At 39.8% G+C, this 14,160-nt stretch overlaps 1 protein-coding gene across 1 annotated transcript in view; it reads left to right on the forward strand.

The window, feature by feature from the left end:
- The window catches only part of Jph1 (junctophilin 1), a 77,184-nt gene that overhangs the window by 42,136 nt on the left and 20,888 nt on the right, over positions 1-14,160 (forward strand). The window lies entirely within an intron of this gene.

Genomic DNA, 14,160 nt, shown 5'->3' on the forward strand with positions numbered 1-14,160 from the left:
GAGAACACTAATTCGACACCCAGGAGCGTAGAAGCCCATTTCGAAAACTGAGTAAAATGGGCTACATTATTTTAAAAAATAAAATCTGGTTACTGAATTCTTTGGTTCGATGATTCTCATCAAGCATCAGGGTCAGTGCCATTACAATTGTATTTTCCAGGCAGAGGAGACTTTAACCCATGAATTGAATTACATAATAGCCCTGTAATAAAACCTCATTTGACTAAGGAGGCTGGTATTGTACATAATGAAATTATAATTAAAAAACTATGAGCAGCCCTAATTTAACAAGTTGCCAAGGGAGAGTTAGTAGTCAGTACAAGAGAGTTAAACTGTTTGTTCCTGAAGTTTTTTGTTGGGTTGGTTGGTAGACTTTCAGTTTTTTCAAAATAAAACCCAAAAAAGTTTTATTAAAAGATAATAAATACAGTTAAGTATTAGCTCCAAGCGAAAACAAACCAAAAAACCTTCAAGTAGTCCTAAGTGTTTAACATTTGTTGCTACAGATAATATTCCAAATATAAATATTAAAAATATGTATATATTATGCATATTTACATTTATTTATGTATTCACTCCAAATTCACTGTCAGAGTAAGCCTACCAAGCAAACACTTAATACTTCTTTAGATATTTTTAATAATACAAAGGACTCATCATCTTATAGCATTTAAATTCATAGTTACGGTTGACGTGGTTAAAGTGATAGTTAAGATTACAAAGCAGATTTAAAAATAAAATAATCTTTCCAATTTAGAGTGGAAAAGATTGTGCTTCAGAAATTAAATTTGGAATTGCAGAAGCAAGGAAGACAGACTGCCTTCTGGAATTCTCCACCTTATACTTTAACGAGTAATTTGCAAGAAGCTATTTGTCATACTAGTGTCATTCGTGGTGATGTGTGTGTGTGTGTGTGTGTGTGTGTCTCAGCACCAGCACTCAGGCCATGCAGCAGCACCCCCTCAGACCAGTATCAGAACCTTGTTCATCTCACTCTGCCAAACAAGATCATTTGAGCTGCTATGACTGTGACATCTCAGAAAAACATTACAGAGAAATTCTCATTTGAAATTGACTTGCCAGCAGTCTTCATCTGCCAGAGAAAAAATTAAGGGGAAAGCAGCTTTCATTTCACATGCAGAATTTCAGAGGGGCTGGAGCTGGATAATGATGATGCATGCAATCATCATTGCTTTCTGTGGTTTCTGCAGCCAACCTTGGTCCACAGATATTAAATAGAAAGTTCTGGAAATCCCACCATTTATAAGTTTTATTATAGTATATTGTTACTATCTTTTTATTTATTGTTCTATCTTTTTATTGTTGGTAATTCACTGCTGTGCCTAATTTTTAAATTAAACTTTACCACAGTTATGTACATATAGGAAAATACAGTACATCTAGTGTTCAGTACTGTCTGTAGTTTCCGGCATCCACTAAAATAGCCATTCCCCATAAGGAGGGACTATGGCATATATAGTGAGTATGGAAAGGAAAGTGTGTATGTAGAATTAGCAAAATTGCCTGTGTGCCCAGAATGGCAAATAATTATGCAGAAGCATTTCTAGGCATTTGTAGATCTAGGCATTTGTATGTTGAGGTTTCGTTTGAGGTAGAAAATAGCAGTAGATGATCATGAAATAAGGATTTGGCATCAGGAAAGACAGGCCAGGGTGATTATTCTCAGGAACACAAATTCAAACGTGCTCTGAGGGGCTGGGGTTGTAGCTCAATGGTACAGCACTTGCCTGGCATGTGTGAGGCACTGTGTTCAATCCTCAGCACCACATAAAAATAAAATACAGGTATTATGTCCACCTAAAACTAAGGAAAAAATGTAAAAAAAAAAAAAAAAAAAAGTGATCTGGAACCTGAACATGCATCCATAGGAATAACAAGGAATGAGATGTTCGTGAGGTCCAGGAGAGCTCCTAACAGCACAGAAGCCAGCAGTGAGCAGTCTCCAGCTTCTAACACTATGTCCTTGTCATGCGTACACAGAGACTTCTTAACTCTCCTCCTGACTCTGGAACAAATGCCACTACCAGAGTATTCCAGGTCCTCCTTGAAAAAAGTCCTGTCTATCAGAGCATGGACTCCATACCTATCCCTAATGGAAGGGAGGGCCCTTCAGGGTGGGCCTCTTCTGGACATCATGGCTGACTCTCATAGCCTCCCCTTTCCTCAGTGACGTTCATGTGTTCAGATAACTGGTTGACCCCAGGGACCTATATGACACTATAATAGGGCTTTCTGTGCCCCCGTTTCCTTCATGACAAGACAAAGCATAGAACATGCAATCCTGTCTTCCATCACCTCTTGCAGTATTTTCAGGGTCCAAAATTATAAATATAGTTTATAAGTTTCCACTGGAATCCTGATCTCCTATCATGGCTGCGTGTTCTCCACCTTAAAGACAAGGGGGCTTTTCACATTCATGCGTCAGAGAGGACAGTTAGCTGATAAAGCAGGGGGCGTGTCCTTTGTCACTGAATCTGTTGTCATTTCAGAGGCAAGACCTATTTCCAGTACTCATCGCTGGCCAAAACTTGGCACATTGAACAATTCTAACCTGAAAGGATGGCTGGATGCTCTGGGGCCAACTGGAGACCCCGCTAGAGCCACCATCAGATACCAGCCAGGCAGTAGAAGCTCGGATCTTAATACTAAGGTGGCAACTCTCCTGCCCCTCTGGAGTTCAACCTACCCTTCCCACAATTACAAGATGACAGAAGATTCTGAATTCTTGGACTTGAAGGGAAATCCCTACCTTGGTGGGAATGGCATCCTCTGTGCCCCTCCCCAACCCTTGGCCTTGGGTTGTATAACATCCCCTTAGTGCCTGGAATTCTTCTTGAGTGTCTTTGGACTTGGGCTGATCCTCCTATTGGGGAGGAATGGTTTCATTTGTGTTAATACATCTGTCACTAAGGCAGTGAGTCAAGGAAGGTAGGCCCTGCATTCTTCAGTGGCTGCAGCAGGGTCCATCCAGCTAACCAGCAAGCCCCGGATTCAGTCAGTCCCACCATGAAAATAAATAAAATTTAAAAGTTCATTAGAATGTTTCTAGAGTCGATGCATAGGCAGACAGGAGGCATCTGGTCAAGAATATTCCAAATACTCTAAGAATATTAATATAACCATCTATCAGGACCAGAGGAAAAGATTCCTATTCTTTGAGCAAGATTCTTGGACTGACCTGATTTGAATCCTGCCTTGCGTTTCTACCATCTCTAAGTATTGGTGTACTAGTATCTCAGTGTTCATGCATTCATCTTTAAAACTGTCTTTGCCCCTCCGTTACACCAATTGTTACTTAAAGGTGCTAAAGAGAAAACCAGCAGCCCTGGTTTACCCGTTTGTTTCCACTTCTATTTTCCTCGGTATCCTTGGATAAGCTGCTATTTTATCGAGTTTTAAAATGAAAATTTTCTATTCTCAGTTTAACATAGCAAATGCTGAAAATAGGGAAATATAACATAATTTTTTGAGATTCTCATGAGGAAAAAAGAGAAAACTTTTTAAGAATTCAGGGGGAACTAGATGATCCTCTGATATTTCCTTTTAAACTTGGAGGCGTTAATTACTAATTTGGTGATTTGGGGAAGGCAACTCTGAGTTGGATGAATCTGTAGTATTTTTAACACCACCTAAAAATGTTCCTTCTAAAGAATAACCTTGATGAGAAGCAAATCTGCCCTGTAGTCTTTAGTAAGATGTTTTCTAAGCTGTGTTATTTCATTTGAAAGTCAGCCAAAATTGGTTTTAAAAAAATGTGTAGAAGAAGAAAGCTGAATATTTGCATTTTTCAATAGCAGCATTAGTCTATTAAAAATAAAGATTGATTAAAGAGAGCAGTAACAGATTCAAAGAGAAAACATGAACTATGAAAATGAGTGGATTTTTAGAGCAGAAAGAAAAATGAAATAATTACATACTAGAATGTTTGCTAAAGTAATACAGAAGTCTTTCTCAGAACATACTTGCTTGCCGTTATCACAAAGGGTAAGAGACTTGGGTTCCATCCATTCATTCCACAAGATAACTGTGTGACTTTGAATATGTTTCTGAGTCTCAGACCTCTACAGAAGGAAAAAAAAAATTGCCTGACCATCAGGGAGGGACCACAGAATTCTCAGAGACTTTCCAAGTTACAACTGTGTTTTTAATGTGTCTGGAAAAGCAGAAGATTGAAGAGTCACTTCTTAAAATCCAGAGGCTTAGCATGTATCAGAGCAGTACCTTCATGCTTGTTGTAGTATGTTGCAGAAAAGGCTAGAAATTTAAAGTAAAAATAGTTGAGGACTCCTTGATTGAACTATTGAATGCTTTCTGGTCCCAGATGAGGCATGAGGTAACTGGAGTAATGGAACCACAGTTCCTACCAGGAAATGTGAAATGATGAAAACTAATTTGCTGAGAGAATAACCACACCCCTGACACTTTAGTATTTCTCCCAGAGTCGTTCTTTCCCAAACTATAGCTTCAAAATGTGTACCTCCGAAGTGATAAGAGCTCAAGATGATAGCTATTCCCAAGCAAGTTCGTGTTTGTACCGTTTAGCGTCAGAAACCCAATAGAGGAATGGGTCCCTCTATTGCTCACTAGTTAGGCTCATCTGGACAGAACAAAGTGAAGGGGCAGCTTTGGGATCTTAAGAGCCATTTCAGATGATAGAAGATGGATATCTTATTACCTTAGCGATTGTTTTTCAACTTGAGTTCAAGGAGAAGATCTAAAGGCCTTGTGTCATTTTTAAGGAGTGAATGGTGATTGCTTAAGTTTTTTAAACATATAAGTATTTATAAAATGGAATTATTTAAGCACCAAGGGTATACATTTAAAGGACATTTGCAGCAGCACGTGGGGATTAGGCCAGTTTATGATCCATAATAAATGATCTGTCTGTTCTTCAACTGAAGACCTCGAGCTGCCATCATGTGTTCTGACCATTACGTGGTCTTAAATTGCTCTAATTCTTAGCCGTAATTTAATTTGTACCTATAACAGACCCTTGGCAAAAGACAAGAAACCTAATACTGAAGGGAAAATAAAAACAGTATTGACATTTTAATTTTTATCATTATCCAGAAGTAGTTCTCAGATCCTGAAGCTACAGAGTTCTTATTAGACACATCCAGGTGTCTCTGTGACAGTGCCCAAGAAAAAATGTACTTGTGATTATGTCTAGCTCCATCTTATAGAATATGCATCTACCTTAAAATAATTTGGTCTACCTAGTGTTGCCAAAGGCCTACTAGCACCCCCCCAAAAAAAATTGACCTAAAGATATATTATTTAATAGCAAGCCAGATTCAGTCAAAATAATACACTATCTATATAATTTCTCATTAGGAAAGACAGATCTTACTTTAGTCAGCTAAAAAATACCTAAAACCATAAAGTCTACTTTGTTAATGACTTTACACTTGTCTGATTACCCTCACATTTTTCACCCAATCTTAACTTATCTCCTTATATTTCATCTGACTCAATGACCACCTTTGGTGGTGGACTCTTCCTCCCTGCCCACAGCTCCAGGTGACTCTATGTTGCCCCCCATCCTCCTTGATCCGGGTCTTTGCCTCTGTGTCATAGCCACATTCTACTTCCTCTGCTTCTCCCAGAGAAGAACCCTGCTAGAGAAAGATGCACAGTCATAGAAACCCAGGTCAGGTTCTCCTGGGCCACTTAGCATTTCTAATATACTTTTCTTCCATTCCTTAGAACTTTGGTACAGTGATGATTCTTCATCTTCACCTCTTTTAAGCCCTCAGAATCTCCCCACTCTCTCTTAATTTCTGCAGAAGACAGATAATGGGCATTTATCCAATAAATACCCTAAGTTAATACTAAGCACTTCATATAAATCAATCCTGATCTCAGTTTAACTCTACACATTAATATTGTCCCCATTTTACAGGTAAGAAAATTGAGGGCACAGTCAACATGATGAACTGGGGTGAGAGCCCAGGTCTTTCTGGTTCCAAAGCCCCATGACACTCTTGTTCTCTTTCAAACTTACTATCCTTTGAATAACCTTAAAACATTGGATCAACTCATCCCTTTTTAAAAAATATTTTTTCCTGTTTTGTTTCTCTCACCTCATCTAGGATGTCGCTCCAACAATAGTCATCTTCTCAAAACTTCATTTTCTCCTATTCTCTGGGCATCTTCCTTCCCACCTTCCAATAGTATCAGTTCTCATTTACTTAAAATGCAAGTAAAATGTCTTTTCCCTTGACCCAGCTAATTCTTCTGGTTACTGTCCAAATTTCCTTCTTCCTTTCTGGGTCAAAAGTCTCCAGCATGTGCCCCACACCTGCTTCCTCCACTTCCTCTGCCCAGTTCCTCACCGACTCCCTTCCATCTGGCTTCAGCCGTGGCCTTCTTATTCCAACTGCTCCCTCAAATAGGTCTCAACAAATTCAGCCGCCTTGACTCGGCCTTTACTTTCCCTAGCACAGGGGGATTGACAGACTGTCCCTTCCTCAGATCCTCACCACATTGCTAGTGGCTGCCATAAATCATAAATCAGCCAGTCAGGCTGAGAAAAATGCAGCTACCCCAGAGGAAAGACAGATACTGATGTGACCCACTTAACTCCTAAAAGGAGCCCAAGATTCACCCAAGAACTTAAAGGGATTCTGTGGGAAGTTCACCAGCTCTGTGTATGCTCCCTTCTCTCAGGTTATTTTGCTGTTTCCTCCACCCAGTCCCCAGGACACTTAGGTTTCAATCCTCAATTCTTTGCTTTTTGACGAGTTCAGCCACCTTTCCTTGAACACATCATGATGCTCACACTTCTGTTTATTGCCTGGACCTCTAGTTTACATCATAAACTAGAGGTCATAAACTGTATTCCCAACTATAAATGCTCATCACATAAACTCCTACTTGTGTAAAACTGAGTGTGTCATCACCTCCAAACTGGAGTAGGGCCTACACAGTTTCTATCTGCTGTAAGACCAGGCATCTGAATCCCTATTTGGAATCTTGGGGTTATCCCTCATGTTTCTCTCCTCCTCACCCATTTATCCCTTCCACTAGGATTTTTGAAGATGGCTTCTATGGCAGGTTTTTATGGTAGCAAAACAGACAGGAAAACTGTCCGCATGTTTGAAAGTTCTGACATCTTTCCAAAAATGTCCAGCAGTTATTCCTTTACTTTTATGACTGATCCCTCAGAAGTTTTTCATCTTGAAAAACTGAAGTGCTGTACCCACTAACCATCTTTCCAAAGTCTCCCTCCAGCCCCTGGCAACCACAATTCTTTCTTTCTTTCTCTACAAATTTGACTACCCTAGCTACCCTATACAATATTTGTCTCTTTGTGACTGACCCACTCCACTTAGCATAATGTCGGCAAGGTTTATCCATGTTGTAACATGTATCTAAATTTCCTTTTTAAAGCTTGAATAATATGTTTACGTATACCAATTTTTTTGTTGTTTATTCATCTATTGACACTTGGGTTGCTTCAAACTTTTGGCTATTATAATGCTGCTATGAACTTGGTGTGCAAATATCTCTTTAAGACCCTGCTTTCCTTTACTTCTGTGCCTATATCCAAAATCCAATCGGCAGACCATGTGACAATTCTATTTTAAATTTTCTGAGGAGCTGCCATAGTATGTTCCAGAAGAGCAGCAGCCACTTCACCTTCCCGCCAGCAGTGCAGGGGGTTCTGGTTTCTGCACATTCTTGTAACTCTCTGGTTTTTTGGTAGTAACCATCCTGATGGGTGTGAGATAGGATCTCATTGTTTTGATTTGCATTCCCCTGGTGTTTAGTGATGCTGAGCATCTCTTCATGTTCTCATAGCCATTTGTGTATCTTTTTTTGAGAAATGCCTATTTAGGTTTTTGGCTTATTTTTTGATAAGGTTATGTTGTTGAATTGTAGGAATGTTTTATATATCCTGGATACTAACCCCCTTTCAGATATGTGATTGGCAAGTATTTTCACCCATTTACTGGGTTGCATGTGCTTAAGCTTGAAATAGATGTTTTAATATTATTTAATGATGATGTGCTTGAACTTTAAAATGACCCTCATTAAAAAGGACTTTTCTCCAAAGATTATTTCAAGAATAAAACATGCCTTAAGTTTTTTTTAATATCACATTTTTTTTCTCATCTGATATAAATAACATCTAGAGGTAAATCTCAGAAAATTTTTATAAAATAAAATTTCATTGTTGTCAAATAAAATGTAGGGGCTGGGCGTGTAGGTCAGTGGTAGAATACTTGCCTAGCATGTAAGATAGCCTGAGTTTCATCTCCAGAAGCAACCAAAAAAAAAAAAGATAAAGTGGAATTACTTTTTACTTGGCATATTCCAATTAAGAAGATAAAAATGTGACTTTGACCTGGCTATCAAGAGAATGTAGCCTTTAAGCTTATTAAGTTGTTGATCAGATGTTAGGGAATAAAGTCGCTAAAGTACTGAAGAGTGAGGACTGATTTTTCTAAGTGTAAAAATGTTATAACTTAGAGAAAATCTTATAAAAGGAGACTGAGTAGTAAACTCTGCTGTTCCCAAGTCATTATACCTGTCCCCTGCGTATTAGCACACTGACAGGGGCTGGAGCTCAAGAAACCAGTGTAACAAGAATTTATTGATCCGGGAATTGCCTTTTTGTTTTGTGTAAATATCCTGCCGGTTTCCAGAAAGTGCTTTCAGGGCCCTCTCATCTGTCACATTCACGATAGCGTCCCTGACGGTGGGAGTCTAGCATCAGAGCGTGTGGTTAGATAGCTACGTGCTTACGTGGAGGCTGCTTTAACTCTAGGTTTTCTGGCAGCCTTAACGAGAAGAGAAACAACAGATTGTGTAGTCCACATTGTATGGTACAAGGAAGCAAACCAGTTTATCACCAGAGACTGATTTTTTCCTGGCACTGAACAATGAGAGGATTGCATCACCTAAATCTCAATAAACATGACAACAATACACATAATGGACAGCATTTCATGAAAGGTATAGAAACATTCTTCTCTGCCCTTGAGAGAAAGCCAGGGACTGATACTGACTGCAATTCTGCAGAGACATTTCTGTGATAAAGTAATGTGGTTTAACTTTTGATCTCTTCAACTAGAACCATTTGTGGCTCAGATGGGCCTTGACCTGATCTCAGACTAATAATACTTCCAAAGCCTGTTTTCTAATACATGTGCAAAAATTTAGACCTGTAAGTATCAAATACCTAACTTAATAGCAATATTCTGCCCCTTAGTTTACCTTTTGTACCTAAATAACTGGCTATATTTTAGAGGAAAGGAAGACATGATCTCCTGCATTAGCAAATAGGATGAACTATTCACTGATGATATAACATGTTTTAAACCAGAATCTAAGAATTCAGTTTCTTGAAGTTACTACTTCAGGTCCTGTCTTTTATTTCTTTTTTAAAAAATGATAATTTATGGAGAAAATTAACATTCGAGAACCAATAGATGGGATAGATGGGGACCCCTAAGATGTAGGCTTCCCAAACCAGTTCCTGAGAATGGAGTGATAGTAGAATCATTGTCTATTCTAGATTAAAATCTTCATCAGCTGTCAGTCAATCACTGTGTGAAAGATTGAGATTAGAAGGTGGAAGACATCTAAGGGCCCTGTGCGATGCTGAGCCTCACTGGGTTTGTCTTATCCAAGAACCAAATCCAGATTGAAGGACCAGTTTCTTACCAAGTGCTAGTCACCTAGAAATCATGGCTCTGATTTTCAATTGCGATTTCAGGAGCCAGTTGCTTCTTCTCCTATCAGGGAGTATTCCTTGCTCAGCAGACTAATTTCTTCTTTAAAAGGGCTGCAACTGTCTGCACAAGATAATTGCTTTTCTGAAATCTAGGTCTCACATAAATGAGTAATGTCACAGTCCAAAAGGAAGGCTTACAGGTCATATTTTTTGCATTTTATCCCCCATGATGCCATAACCCAGGAAAGAATTTCTGGTTATTGTCAGGCATTTTCAAGAGAACCAGAAGGGAAATAAAATGTCAAGGAAATGGGCTCTGCCTTTGCAGTAACCCTGGTGAGATGTTAATGCTGCGACCAGGAGCAACAGTTGGATTGAGGATGTATTTTGAAGGTGGTGCCAACTGGATTTGCTGACAATTGATGGGGCATGTGAAAGAAAGGGAGGGATCAGGGATGGCTCAGAGGGTTTGGCTTGAGCAACTGCAAGTGCGGTATTGCCATCAGCTGAGATTTGGGTTTTCTCAAGCTATCTACCAATTGCTCTTATTTTTAAATTTTCCTAATAATTAGCTTTAAATACTTGGTTGTCAAAGAAAATCATAAGAGCAGACACTGAACCAATTAGAGTATAGCCTTTGCCATCAAATTTTAAGGGTTGGATCAGTAAAATAACTTTGACTTAATACATATAACACATTTTAAAAGGACAGCAGAATATATATATATATATATATATATATATATATATATATATATATATATATAGAGAGAGAGAGAGAGAGAGAGAGAGAGAGAGAGAGAGAGAGACTGGAGATTGAACTCAGGGCCTCATGTATACTAGGCAAGCATCCTACCACTGAGCTAAACCTCCAGCCTCCAAATCAGCATACTTTTTGAAGCAGTTTATTGTTGAGAAGAGAATGTATAAAAACTAGAAATAGCAAATTTTGTAAATATCAGTTTTACCGTTAGCAGAATTGTGATGGATTCTAGATTAAAACCTTTATCAGCTGTGTCAGAGAGTAGACATAGGAGCTATCAAAAGCTAGAAGTCAGAGTACACATTTAAAGACCGTGAGCGGCATGTTCATTGGCCAGAAGAGGAGCATAAGTGGAGTATGTTCAGTGTACGGTTGAATACGCTTTTTATAAAAGCATAGTTATATTTAAGAAAAATTGAATGTGTCAATTAGGGAGGAAAGTGAAAGAAAAAAAAAGATTGGGAAAACTACATTATTGTTTTCCAACTAAGGTGGCCTGAGAGGTTATGAAGCACTGTTTTGGTCCTTAAAGAAAAAACCCTTAGATACTCATCGGGTGACTGATTAGAAAAATAATTTGTAGTTACATTCTTAACTCCCAAGTTCTGCCTGGCATTAAGAAGTTTTGGTTCCTGGTGTGTCTGTTCACAGCTGACCTCTGCAGGGCTGGTGTCTGGGAAAAAAATATCAGGCTGTGAGGTCTCTCTGTATATCAGCATCATTCTCATAGCTTTGCCCACGTCATAACTCTCCACAAGTTAAAACTTTGGATTATTTGTAAAATGAGAGCCCTAAAAGTCAGCCACTGATGCCTCACTAAAAGGAGTTGCTTCTTGGTTATTTTTACTGCATTCAGTGGGGGAAGCATATGTGATAATGGTATGTGGAGTTTCTTAAAAGGCCTAAAAGACTTGTAAATGTCAGCAAGCTTTTGAATGAATGAAATGTGTCTTGGGTACCATGCTCCTTCGGTGCACATATGTTTTCCTTGTGACCAGCTGCAGCAGCAAGGCATCCTGCTGAGTGGTTTCAGCTGATCTCTGCAGACTGCCCAGCCCGATGCTGCACCCCAGGAACAATGGCATGTCTGTACCAGCTGGCTGATTAAAAGGGTCGTGTGCAGCTCTGGAACTGGGCCTGGGATTTGAACACATGAATTCACTAACATGAGCCAGAGGCAAGTCCAGATTATTCCTGGGCGAAAGCTAGACATTCCAGTAGCCGTGGGCACATGTGACTGATGGTAACAGCAAACTCAGAGCTCCTGTTCTGTTCCACATCTCAAGATTGGGTTCACCAAAAGCTTCTGAACAGACTTCTGGGTTCAAGTTTGGATGTGGTTTTGACCAGTTTGGATGTGGTTTGGATATGGTTTAGACCAGTTTGGATGTGGTTTTGACCAGCCGTGCAGCAGTACTCCATGCAGCATGGAGCTGGGCTAGACAGGGAAGTCCTCTCCCTCAGTTTAGTCTTACAGGAAAGAGTAAGTAAAAAAGTAAAGAGTTAAATAAAAAAGTAAAGAGTTAAGTAAAAAAGTGGCAAATGAAGCTCCCATAACACTGTGCTTTCAAAATGTATCTGCAGAAGGGTAAGCTGTATTTATCTCTTCTCCAGTTTATCCTATTGTCAAAAGTGGTGAAGATAATACTACCATTTTATTTGAGTTTATATGATGGCATATTGCAGTTGTATCAGAGTAAGTGGTTTATTTGTGAGTTTTATAGATTTATCATCGAAGGGCTAGCAGACTACATGATAAGGCAGCGCCGCTGTACTCTTATGGCTTCATTAATTATGATACCTAGACATAATTAGGCTCTAGCTAAGAATAGCAGATAAAATGGAAGATCATTCTGGGAAAGATTCTGAGAAATGGAAAGAACATTAACGGAGGGCATCTCCTAACTCTCAGACACAGAACAAAGCCTCCCCTACCATCAAGGATGGCACCACGCAACCAGCTTCTACAGCAGTTGCTTAGGAATATGTTCTCTTAGTCTCTTGGTTTTGTTTCCATTTCGTGTTTTAGGATACCCTATAGACAGAAGTAATCGGAAATATCCTACATGATTTGGAAAAAAAAATTGTTTTGAAGGCTTGGAGTTAATTCATTCATTTTTAATTAATAGAGTCTATTTTTTAGACCAGTTTTTAAGTTACTAGAAAAATTGACCAGAAAGCACAAAGAGTTCCCATCTGCCTCTTCTCCGCACCCAAGGCCCATGTGCAGCTTCCTTCATCTTGCATCAGTGAGTGCATTTGGTATAACTGATGAGCCACTATCGATACATAAACATTCAAGGCTGTCATTTGCATTAGGGTCCACACTCCATGTTGGAGCATCCAAATGCCTAAGGAGCATCCCTCAGCTCCACTCATTCCCCCTTTTCCTACTTGTACTCTGAACTCCTGGCACCCACTGTTTCTTTATTGTCTGTGTGGTTTTGTCATTCCATTTATTTGTAAGTTAATTGTCCAGCTGTTCTAAGAAAGTGTCATTCATTTCTTGATTCATAAAGTAGCCCCCCAGTAGTGTGCCCAGGTAGTGTTCTGTGCATTGCATTGGGATTTATAGCAGAGGATCAAACATCCAAACTCCCACTCTTCGTGAAGCTTCCAATCTAGTACATCAAGCCTCCAGGCTCGGCTGGGTCCTAAGAAGACAAATGGGCACCATGAGAGCCCAGGATGAGAAGAGGCAGTTGGAGAAAGTAGGTTGAACATGGAGCCTCCTACCAGTGGTCTCAGGCCAGCCCCATCCTCCTATTTTTTCCTTCTGACCATGTACCTCTGTGGGTTGGATCTGTTGGCATCAGCCAGCTGTCAGCTGTGTTCCTCCCTAAAGACCAGCTGCACAGGGCCATTTCCCAACTCTTCCCTTCTCTGTTGTCTCTGGGAGATGTGCACGTACTTCTGTCAGACTTCCATTCAGCTTTTACTATTAGCTATTTATAGCCCTGCCTACTGCTAATAAAATATGATAGAAAATTTAAGCAGTTAGAAAAATTAGATACCCATAATTGCCACCTAAAGATTAACTAGACAAGGTTTGCCTGCTTCAGAAGTGGATAACCCATGGTTCTCTGCCTGACCTCCACATCCTCTCTCCTGGGACTGGTGATGTCCATTCTCCTGTGTTGCCCTAAGAAGCCTAGGGCTTTCCCTGCCTCTTTCTCCCCTGCCCCTAGCCCTTTGGAAGTAGTAGAGGTTTCAAGGAATACAGATAGGCCAGGGAAGGAATGGAAGACCAAGAGATCCATTTTATCTCTGTCAGCTCTGCCCCCTTTTCATACAAAAAAAAATATTGCTTAAAAGTGAACTACGTGGGCTCCTGGGTAACCCTCCTGAGCAGGCAGGTAGGAGACAGTAGTGTACATTTCCCAGCAACATCCCTTATAGCATTATGCTGGTGACCCAAAAATTGGCCATGTGAGAGTTTTTAAGCCATGGACATTGATAAAGAGTACCAATGACAGTTTTGCTAATCCCCCCCCCAAAGCCACTTTAACAGAGGTTGCTTGATCAAACTTTTACATTGATTCTACCACAGGAATTCAGTCCATGAACACTGTATTAAATCATATGCTCTCTCCATAGTTTCAGGGTGGGTAATACCAACCACAGCCAACAGATTTGATCCAATAAGTTTTGACAACCAGACTTAGCATCAGGCTACACAGGCCCCGCTCATCCT

This window comes from Marmota flaviventris, chromosome 15 (assembly GCF_047511675.1).
Source record: "Marmota flaviventris isolate mMarFla1 chromosome 15, mMarFla1.hap1, whole genome shotgun sequence".
Lineage (NCBI taxonomy): Eukaryota > Metazoa > Chordata > Mammalia > Rodentia > Sciuridae > Marmota > Marmota flaviventris.